We start from the raw sequence: 14683 nt of genomic DNA on the forward strand, positions 1-14683 counted from the left end.
TCAAACCATTTATGTGTGTAACCAAAGTGTAGTGAAGCATTGGATTTTGAATTATACACCTAAAAATAGTGTACACATGGTACTATACTTCCGTAGAACCACTTCGACTAACACATTGATGAGAAAGACTTATATGTGGGGGTGGAAATTCGAGTGGAAGTTTGCAGCACATGGGACCAAGAGTTGGATTTTCAATTAAATTATTGTACTTACTAAAACAATTAATTTATTGTATTCGTTGAAAACGAGTTTTAAGGAAAAACTCATGTTGTTTGGACATGAGTTGATGAGTTAGTTCTTTACTAACCAAGAGGTTGAGCCTATCTAAATACTAATTGTGAAACAATACACGATATTAGAAACCAATAATGTGTGCAAAAACTTGTCCATAAGCCAAAATAGTCATCTTTATGTGTAGCCCTTATACCTTGTAGGAGTTGTCCCCAAGCCATAAAGCTTAAGAGCAGATCCTTAGGCTTATGGGCAGTTCATAAGCACTAGAACAATGTTATCTACTATACACATTACAATACAAAATCAACTTTTAATGGTAAGGCAATGAGTTTGTTGCTCTTATGTGTGGGTTCTAGCTTATGAACTACTTTGACTATATACATTGCGCATGCTTAGTTAGCATATGGTTAAGTACGAAGTCTCAAGCTTATGGACAACTTGAGCTACACTACCTTCCTTCTGAATTAAATGGCATATCTGAATTTTAGGAAATGCTTAACTTTAGACCATCATTTTTTTATAATCTTTAGACCAATTATCATCCATAGGTCTTTTTTCATCTCACGGCTAGGAGGGACTAGCTATATGTCGTTCCAATAGACCGTCAAGCCCGAAAGAGAAAAAAACGAAGCAATCCACACTATCCCCACAATCTCACAACCCGTTCTGTCTACCCCAATCTCCTCTATTATGTTGAACCAGTGCACGCTCTTGTCCATGCGTCATTGTCAATACGACAACGCACTACTGCAGGAAGGTCCTAAGGCGACACATTAATCAAAGAACCTTCAACCAAACTGCGTGTGATGCGTGAATCACAAACAATATAGTTCTAACTCCATCATCAATAACGCGAATTGTGTGCGATAGTGAATCCACCAAATACGATTCAGAAAAGACTTACGTGTGCGATATGTGCCATACATTTGTTTGATACGAACTGTTTGTGATTAGCTAAAATAATACAAACGACTATAGAGATCCAGTGTGTGCGATAGAAGGCACACAGATCACTATGATAAATTATGTGCAATGATACAACAAAATAGAAATGATTTGGCATAACAAGATGTGCGCGGTAGACAACAAACATGTGAGTAATCAGAATCGTGTGCGAGCACCATAAATAACACAAACAATTATTGCTAATAACATGTGTGTGTTATGGGAAAACCCTTGTTGGTATACAATTGTCAGCGATTGATGAAATCATCATTGACAGGTTTCGTAGTTTAGTCCATGTGTACCGTGATTTGCTCTATCTGCACAACATCTATGTTGTGTCTACAGAACAACAACATATATACTTATAAGAACATGATTGCATAATCAAAAAAGAACACACTGCCATTTCAAATATTGTATCACAAATACCAGAAATATTACAAGGTTCAAATTCCAGCATTACAAGACCCAAATTCAAAGATTACAAGGTTTAAACTGATATTAGAAACCAAATCCATGTGTCAGCCTGCGGGGAAGACTGCTCGCACACGTTACGTCTAATCAAACATGCCCCCACAACACCTCCTAGACAATAAAATAAGAGGGACTTGTGGCAGCATGTAAATGGTTAGTACAACGGAGACTAGGTTGCAATATTATCATTTCTTCCTCCTCTGTCCCGTCTTGTCACCGGGTTGCCACCCAAGGATTACAGTGTACACTTTGGCATCGCACAAATGTTTCTTCTGGTCATGTGTTGGCTCGAAGAGGCGTCAGTGAGCCCGTTCCCACGTGCAACTGCGTAGGTTCCCGCGCACACGTTCGCAATCTTCCCTCCCGGATCGCAAAAATCCACACACACACACCCAAAAAAACATCCTCACCAGGCTTCCTTATTTCCTAAGTTTTCCATTGCTGGCTTTACCCGAACAAACCACCATTTGTCGCCACTTTCCCATTGGTTTCCCGTCACAAGCGAATGAGCATAAGAGCCGGCATGCGACACATGCGGATGCACACCTAGTGCGGCCTAGCCCATCTACCGAGCATTCCAACCCGATGAAGCGCCGCCTCTGCCATCAACCTCCTCGACAACGAAAATGATCTGATGCAGGCGCAGCTGCCCGTCAAAGCCGAGGGCATCCCCGTCAATGCGCCGGAAAATGTTGTGTTGCGCCTCATTGCCAGTGTTGAGAAGACCCTTGGTGCAGTGTGCGACAGTGCCGTCGAGCAACATAGTTGCCTCACCACCAAGGGGTTGTAGCGTGCCGCACAAGAAGATCGTCGGTGGTTCTACATAGAGAAAAACATGTGCGTCCGTGACGAGAGGGCAAGGCGGGTCGCACAACAATATCGGTGGAGGGACGCATAGCGAGAGGGGCAGTGCACGGCAGAGCAAGAGTAGTTCCATCCTCGCTTAACCGTTGTCCCACCTGACATGACATTGCAGTTGTGTCTGTTGGCGTCAAAATCGGTAGATCTCGGGTAGGGGGTCCCGAGCTGTAGATCTTGGATCAATGGGTAACAGGAAGCACAAGGACAATATTTACCCAAGTTTGGGCCCTCTCGAAGAGGTAAAACCCTACGTCCTGCTTGATTATATTGATGAGTGTATGATGATTACAGAGTCGATCTATCACGAGATCAGATGAACTAAACCCTGGATGATGGTTCTATCATAATGATCTATCGACTAGCCTAGCCTCGGCTTATATAATACACCATAGGCCTAGGACACTACTACACGATGGTCCAACCGTGATACTACAATTAGAGACCCTTCGACGAAACTGTGTGTGATGCATTAATCGCAAACGACGCTGTAAGAAAACCATCAAAAATGATACGAACTGTTTGTGACGGCACAAACATCAAACACAATTCAGACCAGAGCTGCGTGTGCAATATGAGGCATACGATTAATCCATACGAACTATTTGCGATGATCTGGAACAACAGAAACGAACAGCGAGATGAGGGTGTGTGTGATATACGACATACAGTATAGGGGATCACAACAGTTTTCGAGGGTAGAGTATTCAACCCAAATTTGTTGATTCGACACAAGGGGAAGCCAAAGAATATTCTCGAGTATTAGCAGTTGAGTTGTCAATTCAACCACACCTGAAAGACTTAGTATCTGCAGCAAAGTTTCAGTAGCAAAGTAGTGTGATAGTAATGGTAGCAACAGTAACAGTAGGAGTAGTGACAGCAGTAGCGGTAACAGTAGTAGCAGTGACAACATTAGCGGTAAAGTAACATAGCAAGGACCAGTAGAAAAAGCTCGTAGGCATTGGATCGGTGATGGATAATTATGTCGGATGACATTTATCATGTAAGAATTATAACATGGGGTGATTTGTAACTAGCTCCAGTTCGTCAATGTAATGTAGGCATGTATTCCGTATATAGTCATATGTGCTTATGGAAAAGAACTTGCAGGACATCTATTGTCCATCCCTCCCGTGGCAGCGGGGTCCTAATGGAAACTAAGGGATATTAAGGTCTCCTTTTAATAGAGAACCGGAACAAAACATTAGCACTTAGTGAATACATGAACTCCTCATACTATGGTCATCTCCGGGAATGGTTCCGGCTATTGTCACTCCAGGGTTGCCGGGTCATAACACATAGTAGGTGACTACAACTTGCAAGATATGATCAAGAACACACATATATTGATGAAAACATAATAGGTTCAGATCTGAAATCATGGCACTCGGGCCCTAGTGACAAGCATTAAGCATAGCAAAGTAGTAGCAACATCAATCTCAGAACATAGTGGATACTAGGGATCAAACCCCATCAAAACTAACTCGATTACATGATAGATCTCATCCAACCCATCACCGTCCAGCAAGCCTATGATGAGATTACTAACGAACGGTGAAGAGCATCATGGAATTGGCGATGAAGGATGGTTGGTGATGACGACGTCGTCGATTTCCCCTCTCCGGAGCCTAGAACGGACTCCAGATCTGCCCTCCAGAGGAAGAACAAGTGGTGGCGGCGGCTCCGTATCGTAAAACGCGATGAACTCTTCTCTCTTAATTTTTTCTAGGTGAGAGAAACTATATAGAGCTGGAGTTGGAGGCGGCGGAGCGACGAGGGCCTCACAAGCCTGCCAGGCGCGGCCAGGGGGTGCCTCCTGGGCTTGTGGGCTCCTGGCCCCGTCCCTCCAGGTAATTCTTGCGCCAATATTTTTTATGTATTCCACAAAAAATCCTCGTAAATTTCCAGGTCATTCCGAGAACTTTTATTTATGCACAAAAACAACACCATGGCAATTCTGCTGAAAACATCGTGAGTCCGGGTTAGTTCCATTCAAATCATGCAAATTAGAGTCCAAAACAAGGGCAAAAGAGTTTGGAAAAGTAGCTACAATGGAGACGTATCACGGTTCACTGGGATGAACTGTGTGTGATTAGTCAACGCAATAAAAACGGTCAGCCAGATCAAAGTGTGTGCGATGGAGGGCATACAGTTCATTCAGATGAACTATTTGCGATGAGCCAAGACAACAAAAACAGTTCAACTGATCAAGATGTGTGTCATATGCGGCAAACAGGTCCCTAATCAGTAATGTGTGCGAAGACTGATAATAACACAGACGATTACTGCTAATAAGCCATGTGATTTGCTCTATCTACAGAAGAAGAACATATATATATATATATAAGTAAAATAAACATCCAATTACATAAGTTACTATACAAATCATTCGCACACACTTCAATAAAAAATTGCATGCATTCTAAACTAGGAGAAACGGTCATCTAGTCATCTACTTCTTGTGACGCTCCCGCTAGTGCTCTATGGCTCGATCCCTCATCTGGGGAAGGACGAAGACACTTCCTCATGTCAACGATCCACCTGTACATCTTATAGCTTGTGTACGTGTCCTTGGCTGTGTACTTGACGTGTTCTTCATCCAGTCTCTGATCCCAAGCACCGTGCCAGGCATTCTTGTCCTTCTTGCTCTCATCATTTATCTTCATGTAGTAGGGGGCGATAATGGATGAGGCACGAACAACCAGGGAGTTCTATTTCTTATTAGTGCTGCCCCAGACCTTGTAGTGGTCATGAATGTTGACAAGATTCTAGCAGGTCAAGCCCGAAACATCAAGCGCTTTTAGATCATTGGTGGTGTCCACCATAGTGAAACTGTAGTTGGGGCTATTGATAAACCTAGCAAAACACCCGCAAGGCCTTGTGGCCAGGTGGTAGTGGTAGATGAGGACGTCATGTCGCACACACAATTGGGCGACGACGACCTTCTAATCTTTCCCGGCACGGCCGCTGGTGAAATCGAGGTCGAAGCCGACCACTTGGTACTTGTCTTGAGGAAGCAACTGCTCCATAGTTTGGATGGAGCTCTCCACCAAGATTGGCTCGTTCGTGTACACCACCGAGAGGTCCTCCCCCCTCATGTGGTTGTACACTACGTGATGCATGGTGAACTACTCCCTGTTGTCGTCGTCGACTGCCGGGAGCGCCATTGGAGCCACTCGAAGCGACATTGGAACCGCTGGATATCCTCTCTGTATGTGTCATCATGGGTGTGCTTATTATGTCGTGTGGCATGAGAGATGAAGGAAAATGGATGCAGGAATAAATGAGGGATGGGCAGTCTTGATTCTCGGCACGTCCGCATGGCATTTTTTGCAGCGAGTAATTGCATCGTGGCACCACGCCCGATGCAATCACATGCATAATGGTAGCACGAACGTACGTGATCATGCGCCGTCCCCAAACAATGGCAGCACATGTGGAGGGACACAGGCAGAGTGCGCGGAGGGATGCGAGAGCACAGCGCGCGTGGCGAGACTCGAGCAGGGCATGCCGCGGCCGCCTCAACCGCGAGAAACCACATGCATAGAGCAGTTGAACACGCAAGGAATGGTCGTCTACAAGCCGGCCAGCAGTTGCGAGCCGACGACATGATGTGAAACTACGTCGCATTCCACATCACACGATGGTGAAACAATCATTCGTGACGATGCGTAGAGAGCAGACATGTGCTACTACCTCTGTCTTGGTCTATTAGCCCCATTTATATTCTGTGCCGTATTTTGACCTTCAATTTAACTAACAAAATGTTAATGCATGTTATAAAAATAATATGATTGGAAACTATGTTCAAATGCGAATCCAACGATATAATCTTTGGCGACATGCATTCATATTTTATTAGTTAAATCTCTAGTCAAAATATGGCACAAAATACAAAGAGGACTTATAAACCAGGACGGAGGTAGTAGGTCATTAAATCGCAATTTTTTATTAACCGTTTGTGTACATGTAGCTACATCGTCCTCTCGGACGTCTTGTTAGTTGTCAACCCGCTGCCGCAGATGGCTTCGAGTGCAAGCTTGAGCACCGTGCACGCGTTGGCTAAGCGGTGTCTTGAAGTGGCGCCAATGAATCATCCGTTGAGACAATTCCCATGCAACCGCACACGTTCCCACACTTTGCCATGCAAGCTTCCTGTCCGACTCGGTGAAATCCCGCAAAATTCCAATGCTTATTGGAGTGTTATATAAACCCTCATGGTTAGCGAGTCCTGCATCACATTTTCCTCTCCCTCCCTATAGCTTATCTCGCCTGCTTCTCCCACAAACGTGAATGGCATTGGTCTATCATCGTCGCTCAGCCACTCCGCCATCATTAGAGGATAGCTCCAGCTGGGAGGCTACACCATGGCGGTGGCGTAGTCCCCGGCGTAGTGTAGTGTGTGTGGCGTCCCTATTGGGTGTGCGTGCAACACCCACCACACGCTCCGTCGCTGCTGCCCGTCGGCAGCTATTGCCGACCGTCATTGCCGCCATCCCACCATCTACCGCCGTGGCCGCCACACCACCGTCGAAAGCCAGGGCAATCGCCTGCTCCGCCACCGCCACCCGAAGGCGTGAGGTGACAGTTGTGGCCGCCATACCATTCTCGGCCGCCATGGCCATCACCCGCTCCACCATCGGGGCCCGAATGCGGGAGGTGAAGGTCATGGCCGCCACCCCACTGTCGACCGCCGTGGTTTCTAGCACACCATCGACCTTCGGGGTCATCACCCGCTCCATCACCACTGCCCGAAGGAGGGATGTGGAGCCCTGCATGTGCGTCAGCGACCTTGCATGCTATATCGAGTTCCTGCGGGAGGAGGAGGAGCACGTGGTCGAGCACACAAGGAGTCTTACCGTCGTAATGGCCGCAACACACATCACCGTAGATGCGCAAAATGAGGAGAACTATGAGGAGTCTTGCCGCTTTGAGATGGGTTGTCTGGAGCGGCAGAGAGCGTTCGAGGTGAGTGTCGCTAAAGGTGTAGCACTAGCAGGCATCATATTCCAGTTTGTCCTACTCGTCAGTAGGCTCCTCCTCCTCTGCCACTTACTGAGCGCTCTCGACACAGGGGAGGCTGCTGTAAGTTGTCCAGGTCCGTAGTAGTAGTATTTAGGGCCTATTTTGTTCAGTTCATTTGACTATAGATGAGATTGAATTGTACAACATACTTAGAATTAGCTAGTATATATAGTTGAACTAGCTATTTCAATACGTGGTTTGCAACAACTGGGGAAAAGTCTGGTCGGTTTAGCTGTTGAGTTGAACTATTTGTATAAAGAATGACTTCTTAATCTATGAATGAAATCTATGCTTATTGAATTTTAGTTGCAAAAATTAGATAGTGCTAGTGGTTTTAGCTACAAATTTTAACAAATGGCAGTGTTACAATGTTGACAAAGGGCAATGTTACTAGATGAACAAATGTCAATCTCTCCAGTTTCACAAATGGCAATATACCCGATATGACAAATTCAAATCTTACCAAATTGTTTGTACATGGTTGCACACGGGTCATCCGAACAAATCATTTGCGTTGAAGGGGTGTACAAATCCTGTGTGCCAGATTTTCTCTTCGCTTAGTAGCGAAGGAACCATAGCTCTCGCTTTGCATAATATCTTCAATCTAAATTGTTTGCGATGAAGGGATGCACAAATCCCGCGTGACAAATTTTAGGTTGGCTTACTAGGGAAGGACCATAGCTCTCGCTTTGCATATGGGTGTTCTATCTAAAATGTTTACGATGAGTAGTTGCACAAATCCCGCGCGCCGCATTTTGCCTCGCACGCCTCTTGTCTACTCAAGCAGTTGTTAAAACGACACCTCATAGACATTAAAAGTGTGATGCATGGCGTAATGTGAATGGTTAACAAAACACAAACAATTTAAATTATACAAACGTTTGAGATGATAGGAGGGAACTATTTGTTTCAGAATGTGTTTGTTGGTTGTTGATTCGAGTGCGCCTACTCTCAAATTGGACATGAAAAATACCACAACATGTCGGGTGCCATTTCGTGATAGCATGTCAAGTTTCATGAATTTCAGACGAGTTTTGGATTTACTAGAATTTTAAAACCAAGTATCTCAATGTTTGCGGCCATGCACGATGCCAAGGTGTTTGAAGTTCATTACCATTTATTTCATGGGACCTAAGCATGCACCCAAGGACACACATTTGATTTTTCAACCCATTTATATGCACTAGAGCATGTGCATATAGTTAAAATTTGAATTATGCACATAAAATGCCTAGAAAACTCAGCTAGTGTATAAAATGTCCAAACGAACCCCGAATTTTTTCAAAATTTAACAAGACACTCATGTTACTCTACGTTGCCACTAGGAAAAAAATTGAAAGCAAGAAGAGGCAATGAATATCGTTTCATCCATGAAGGAGGCACATTCCCTACTGGAACCAAGAGGCTTGTTGTGAGAAGCTCTGGTTTCTGAGAAGCTTATACCCAAACCCGCCACAACTGGGACAATTTTTTTACCACATCATGTTGACGTCGTTCAATGATAGCATGCCAAGTTTCATGAATTTCAGACGAGTTTTTGGATTTACTAGAATTTTAAAACCAAGTATATCAATGTTTGCGGTCGAGGCACGATGACGAGGTGTTTGAACTTCATTCCCATTTCTTGCACTGGACCTAAGCATGCACGCAAGGACACCCATTTGATTTTTCAACCCATTTTTCTGCACTAGAGCATGTTCTTATAGTTCAAATTTGAATTAAGCACATAAAATGCCTAGAAAACTCAGTTAATGCATAAAAATGTCCAAACGAACCCCAAAAAATTCCAAATTCTAACAAGACTCTCATGTTGGTCTATGTTGCCACTAATTTTTTTTGAAAGCAAGAAGAGGCAACGAATATCGTTTCATCCACGAAGGAGGCACATTCCCTACCGGAACCATGAGGCTTGTTGTGAGAGGCTTATATACAAATCTACCCCAAACGGGACAAACTTTTAACCATGACATGTTGATCTCTTTCCATGATAGGATGCCAAGTTTCATGAATTTTAGACGAGTTTTGGATTTACTAGAATTTTAAAGTCATGTATCTCAATGTTTGCAGCCAAGCGTCGGTGCCGAGGTGTTTGACATTCATTCCCATTTCTTGCATGGGACCTAATAAGCATCCAACCAAGGACACACATTTGACTTTTCAACCCATTTATATGCATTGGAGCATGTGCATGTAGTTCAAATTTGAATTATGCACATAAATGCATAGAAAATTCAATTAATGTATAAAAATGTCCAAATGAATACCAAAAGTTCCAAAATTTAACACAACACTCCTGTTTTTCTATGTTGACACTAGAAAAAATTTAAAGCAAAGAGGCAACGAATATCGTGTCGTCCACAAAGGTGACACGTTCCCTACGAGAACCATGAGGCTTGTTGTGAGAAGCTCTGGTTTGTGGGAAGCTTATACCAAACCTGCCCCAAATGAGATAAATTTTTTTATCACATCATGTTGATGCCGTTCCATGATAGCATGCCAAGTTTCATGAATTTCATACGAGTTTTGGATTTACTTGAATTTTAAACCATGTATCTCAATGTTTGCGGCCAAGCAACGGTGCCGAGGTGTTTGACACTCATTCTCATTTCTTGCTTGTGGCCTAAGCATGCAACCAAGGACACACATTTGATTTTCAACCCATTTTTATGCACATGAGCATGTGGCTATAGTTCAAATTTGAGTTATGCACATAAATGACTAGAAACTCAGTTAATGTATAAAAATGTCAAAATGAACTCTGAAAAATTCAAAAATTTAACTAGACACTCCTGTTGTTCTATGTTGACACCAGAAAAAATTTGAAAGCAAGAAGAGCCAACGAATATCGTTTCGTCCACAAAGGTGACACGTTCCCTACCGGAACCATGAGACTTCTTGTGAGAAACTCTGGTTTGTAAGAAGCTTATACCAAACCTGCCCCAAATGGGACAATTTTTTTTACCATAGCATGTTGATGCCATTCCATGATAGTATGCCAATGTTCATGAATTTCAGATGAGTTTTGGATTTACTAGAATTTCAAAACAAGTATCTCAACTTTGCTGGCGAGCCACGATGCCGAGATGTTTGAAATTCATCCCCATTTCTTGCATGGGACATAAGAATTAACCCATGGATACATATATGATTTTACAACCCATTTTGGTGAACCGGATCATGTGATTGTAGTTTAATTTTGAATTGTGCACCTGGAATGCCTAGAAAACCAACTTAATGTGTAAAAATGTCCAACAAACCCTAAATAATCCAATTTTTTTGAAGACACACCTATAGTTGCATGTTCACTGTAGATGAAAGTTCTAGAAATTCAAAAATAACATCCTTTGTCGTTGTGGCCCCATTATGTATTTCCAATCAAGATGAAAAATCAAGTAGACCGCACACAGTTTATTATCACCAATCGTGTGAGATGCAGTACAAAATATCTTGGAGCACCGTAGCGTTGGAGTAGTACGTATATGGCTTATGCGAGAAGGTTCGCCGGCTACAGTCCATAGCCGGCGCGTCAAGCACACTAACTCGCTCCCCAAATATCATTTCATTGTTCAATCATCACAGGTGAAAGATGCTGACGTGGACTCGCGTCATGAGGGCAACTTTGGCAGCCCACTCGGGCAAGAGCGCCGCCACAGCCGCCATGCACGTGCTAACAAGCTGTGTGAGCGCGATAGTAATCAGTGACCGGGCGACCAAGGCAGTCCAAATGGCCGATGTTGCTGCTCAGGTGGCGGGAGCAACATCTGCGACGGGGATTACAACTAACAAGAGCAGCACAACAGTTGTCCGTTCCGCAACGGAGGCCTTAGCCGTGATGGAGGTCGCCCATGACCATGTCAAGGCCGCCCACGCCGAGCTCCTGGTAGTCACCACACAAATAAACAAAGCTTCTCCGACAATGGTCGGCAACCCACGGCCAAAGAGTTGGCAATCGCCGAGAGCGTTCGAGCAGCCGTCCGTTCCACCGAGGTATCCCTTGCCACGACGGGGCTCGTCCTGGCCTAGATCACGGCGGCCCATACCCAGCTTGTGGCAGCCTTTTCCAAAGAGATGGCGGACGCGGATGGTGAGATGCTTGCCGAATATGGTGAAGTGGATGCCTTGGAGCCCCTTCCTTAGGGGATCGTCGGGCGTGAGCTGGACATGGAGGAGGCGGCGGAAATCGACGAGCGCCAGTCGGAGTAGTACTCTTTGTTTAATTTAGAGCGCCGATCTTTAATTTGTTAGTGTAATGTTTAGGTCAGCTAGCTCTTTTTAATTGCTGAACTTGCTCGATTAAGAAGTGTGGGTGTGTTGTAGGCTCTTTTGTGTACCGAAATTATACAATGACGTGGATGACCACTGTAACCAGGGAAATTCGGACCAAAATTTGAATGTTCAAACTCATCACACACGGAGTAAGCTATATGAATCGTTTGTGATGTTCACATATCGTCCACAGTACAATGTCTGATGACACTTTGCGCGCCAGTTTTTTTGCTTCACCGAGCCAAAAAATCCGCCTTTCGCACAAATATCTACCTCCCCGCCCCTCCCCCTTACCAAAACCACATTTCCCCTGTTTTTGCCTTGTGCCCAAGTTCAAACATTCACTCCTTGCTTGCAGCACCGACTCCTCGCCGGCGACCCTCCTTTATGTCGCTCGACCTCGTCGATCGAGGTAGGCAATCCACACCCGAACCCCATCCTCATCCTCCTTCTACATCCCACATGCCCCAATTGCCAGCGCGACACCTTCCACCAAAATCACCAACCCGTACTCCAAATAAGCGTCACCCTAAGCCATAGTATATGTAGTATAGCCAGGAGCTCAAGGAGCATTTGACAACGGAGAGTAAAATCGCGGCCGCACGTGCGGATGAGGTCATGATGGCTGCCATTCGTGCCGACCCCTAGATATTGGAGGAGCACCTCGCCGTTGAGGCTACCGTCGACGCCACGTGCATCGACGCCACAATGTTGTTGGCTGCTTTAAATGACAGCTCGTGGCGTTTTCTCGAGGCCACCATCAGTGCCTTCAATGAAAACAACAAGGTGTTTTCTTAGCATGCCTGTGCTTACCTCAACTCGAGAGCCAACAGGTTGGTGCCCGGAGCGGCTCAGGCAACTCACCACTACGATGAGGGCACCTGTTGGAAATATGCCCAGCGGCAATAATAAATTGGTCATTATTATATTTCCTTGTTCATGATAATCTTTTATTATCCATGCTAGAATTTTATTGATTGGAAACTCAAATACATGTGTGGATACATAGACAACACACTGTCCCTAGTGAGCCTCCGAAGGACTAGCTCGTTGATCAAAGATGGTCAAAGTTTCCTGGCCATAGACATGAGATGATGTTTGATAACGAGATTACATCATTAGGACAATGATGTGATGGACAAGACCCATACTATGAATGTAGCATATGATCATGTCAGTTTATTTCTACTGTTTTTTGCATGTCAATGTATCTATTCCTAAGACCATGAGATCATGCAACTCCCACACACCGGAGGAATACCTTGTGTGTATCAAACACCACAACGTAACTGGGTGACAATAAAGGTGCCCTACAAGTATCTCTGAAGGTGTCTGTTGGGTTGGCATGGATCAAGACTGGGATTTGACACTCCCTTTGACGGAGAGGTATCTCGGGGCCCACTCGGTAATACAACATCACAACAAGCCTTGCAAGCAATGTGACTAAGTAGTTAGCCATGGGATCTTGTATTACAGAATGAGTAAAGAGACTTGCAGGTAACGAGATTGAACTAGGTATATAGATACCAACGATCGAATCTCGGACAAGTAACATACCGAAGGACAAAGGGAAGAGCATACAGGATTAACCGAATCCTTGACATAGAGGTTTGACCGATAAAGATCTTCGAGGAATATGTAGGAACCAATATGGGCATCCACGTCCCTCTATTAGTTATTGACCGGAGAGTGTCTCACGTCATGTCTGCATAGTTCTCGAACCGGCACGGTTTGCACACTTAAGATTCGGTGACGTTTCAGTATTATTGAGTTATGTATGTTGGTGAATGAAAGTTGCTCGGAGTCCTGAATGATATCCAGGACATCACGAGGAGCTGCGGAATGGTCCTGAGGTAAAGATTGATATATAGGAAAGTGGTTTTGAACTCCGGAAAAGTTTCGGGCATTTCTGGTAGTGTACCGGGAGTGACGAATGGGTTCCGGAGGTCCACCAGGTGGGCCCACTCGCCCCAAAGGGTCTCATGGGCTGTGGGAGGGCGTGGACCGGCCCCTAGTGGGCTGTCCGAACCCCCGCACTAAGGCTCAATGCGGATAGGAGGTGGGAAGGAAAGAAACCCAAGTGGGGAAGGGAGGAATACTACTAGGAGTAGGATTGGAGGTGGACTCTTCACCTCCTCCACTTCGGCCGAACCCATTGAGGGTTTTGAGGCTGCCTACTCCCCTCCCTCCCTCCTATATATACTAGAGGATTTGAGGGAAGCCCTAACCCTAATAAGCCACGTGCTACCCTCTGTCTCTAGGTAGTTTTTCCTCTAGATTAGTTCAACAAAGCTTGGCGAAGCCGTGCTGGATTAGTTCACCACCACCACCACCACCACGCTGCTGTGCTGGAGAACTCATCTACCTCTCCGCCCCTCTAGCTGGATCAAGAAGACAGAGATTGTCATCAAGCTATACGTGTGCTGAACGTGGAGGTGTTGTCCGTTCGGCACTAGATCGGGATGGATCATGATGGGATCGCGGGACAGATCATGATGTGATCGCGGGACGGGATGCGATCTGGATTGCGAAGATGTTCCACTACATCAACCGCGTTATATACACTTCCACTTAGTGATCTACAAGGGTATGTAGATGTACCCCCCTCTCGTAGATGGTCATCGCCATGGATAGATCTTGTGTGTGCGTAGGAATTTTTTTGTTTCCCATGTGACGTTCCCCAACAGTGGTATCAGAGCTAGGTGTATGCGTAGATGACATCTCGAGTAGAACACAAAGGAGTTTGTGGGTGTTGATATTCAGATTGCTGCCCTCCTTAGTCTTATCTTGATTCGGCGGTATTGTTGGATTAAGCGGTCCGAACCAACATTACTCGTATGGTTACGAGAGACCGGTTTCATCGACTAACATGCAACTTGTT

Source organism: Hordeum vulgare, chromosome 6H, assembly GCF_904849725.1.
Source record: "Hordeum vulgare subsp. vulgare chromosome 6H, MorexV3_pseudomolecules_assembly, whole genome shotgun sequence".
NCBI lineage: Eukaryota > Viridiplantae > Streptophyta > Magnoliopsida > Poales > Poaceae > Hordeum > Hordeum vulgare.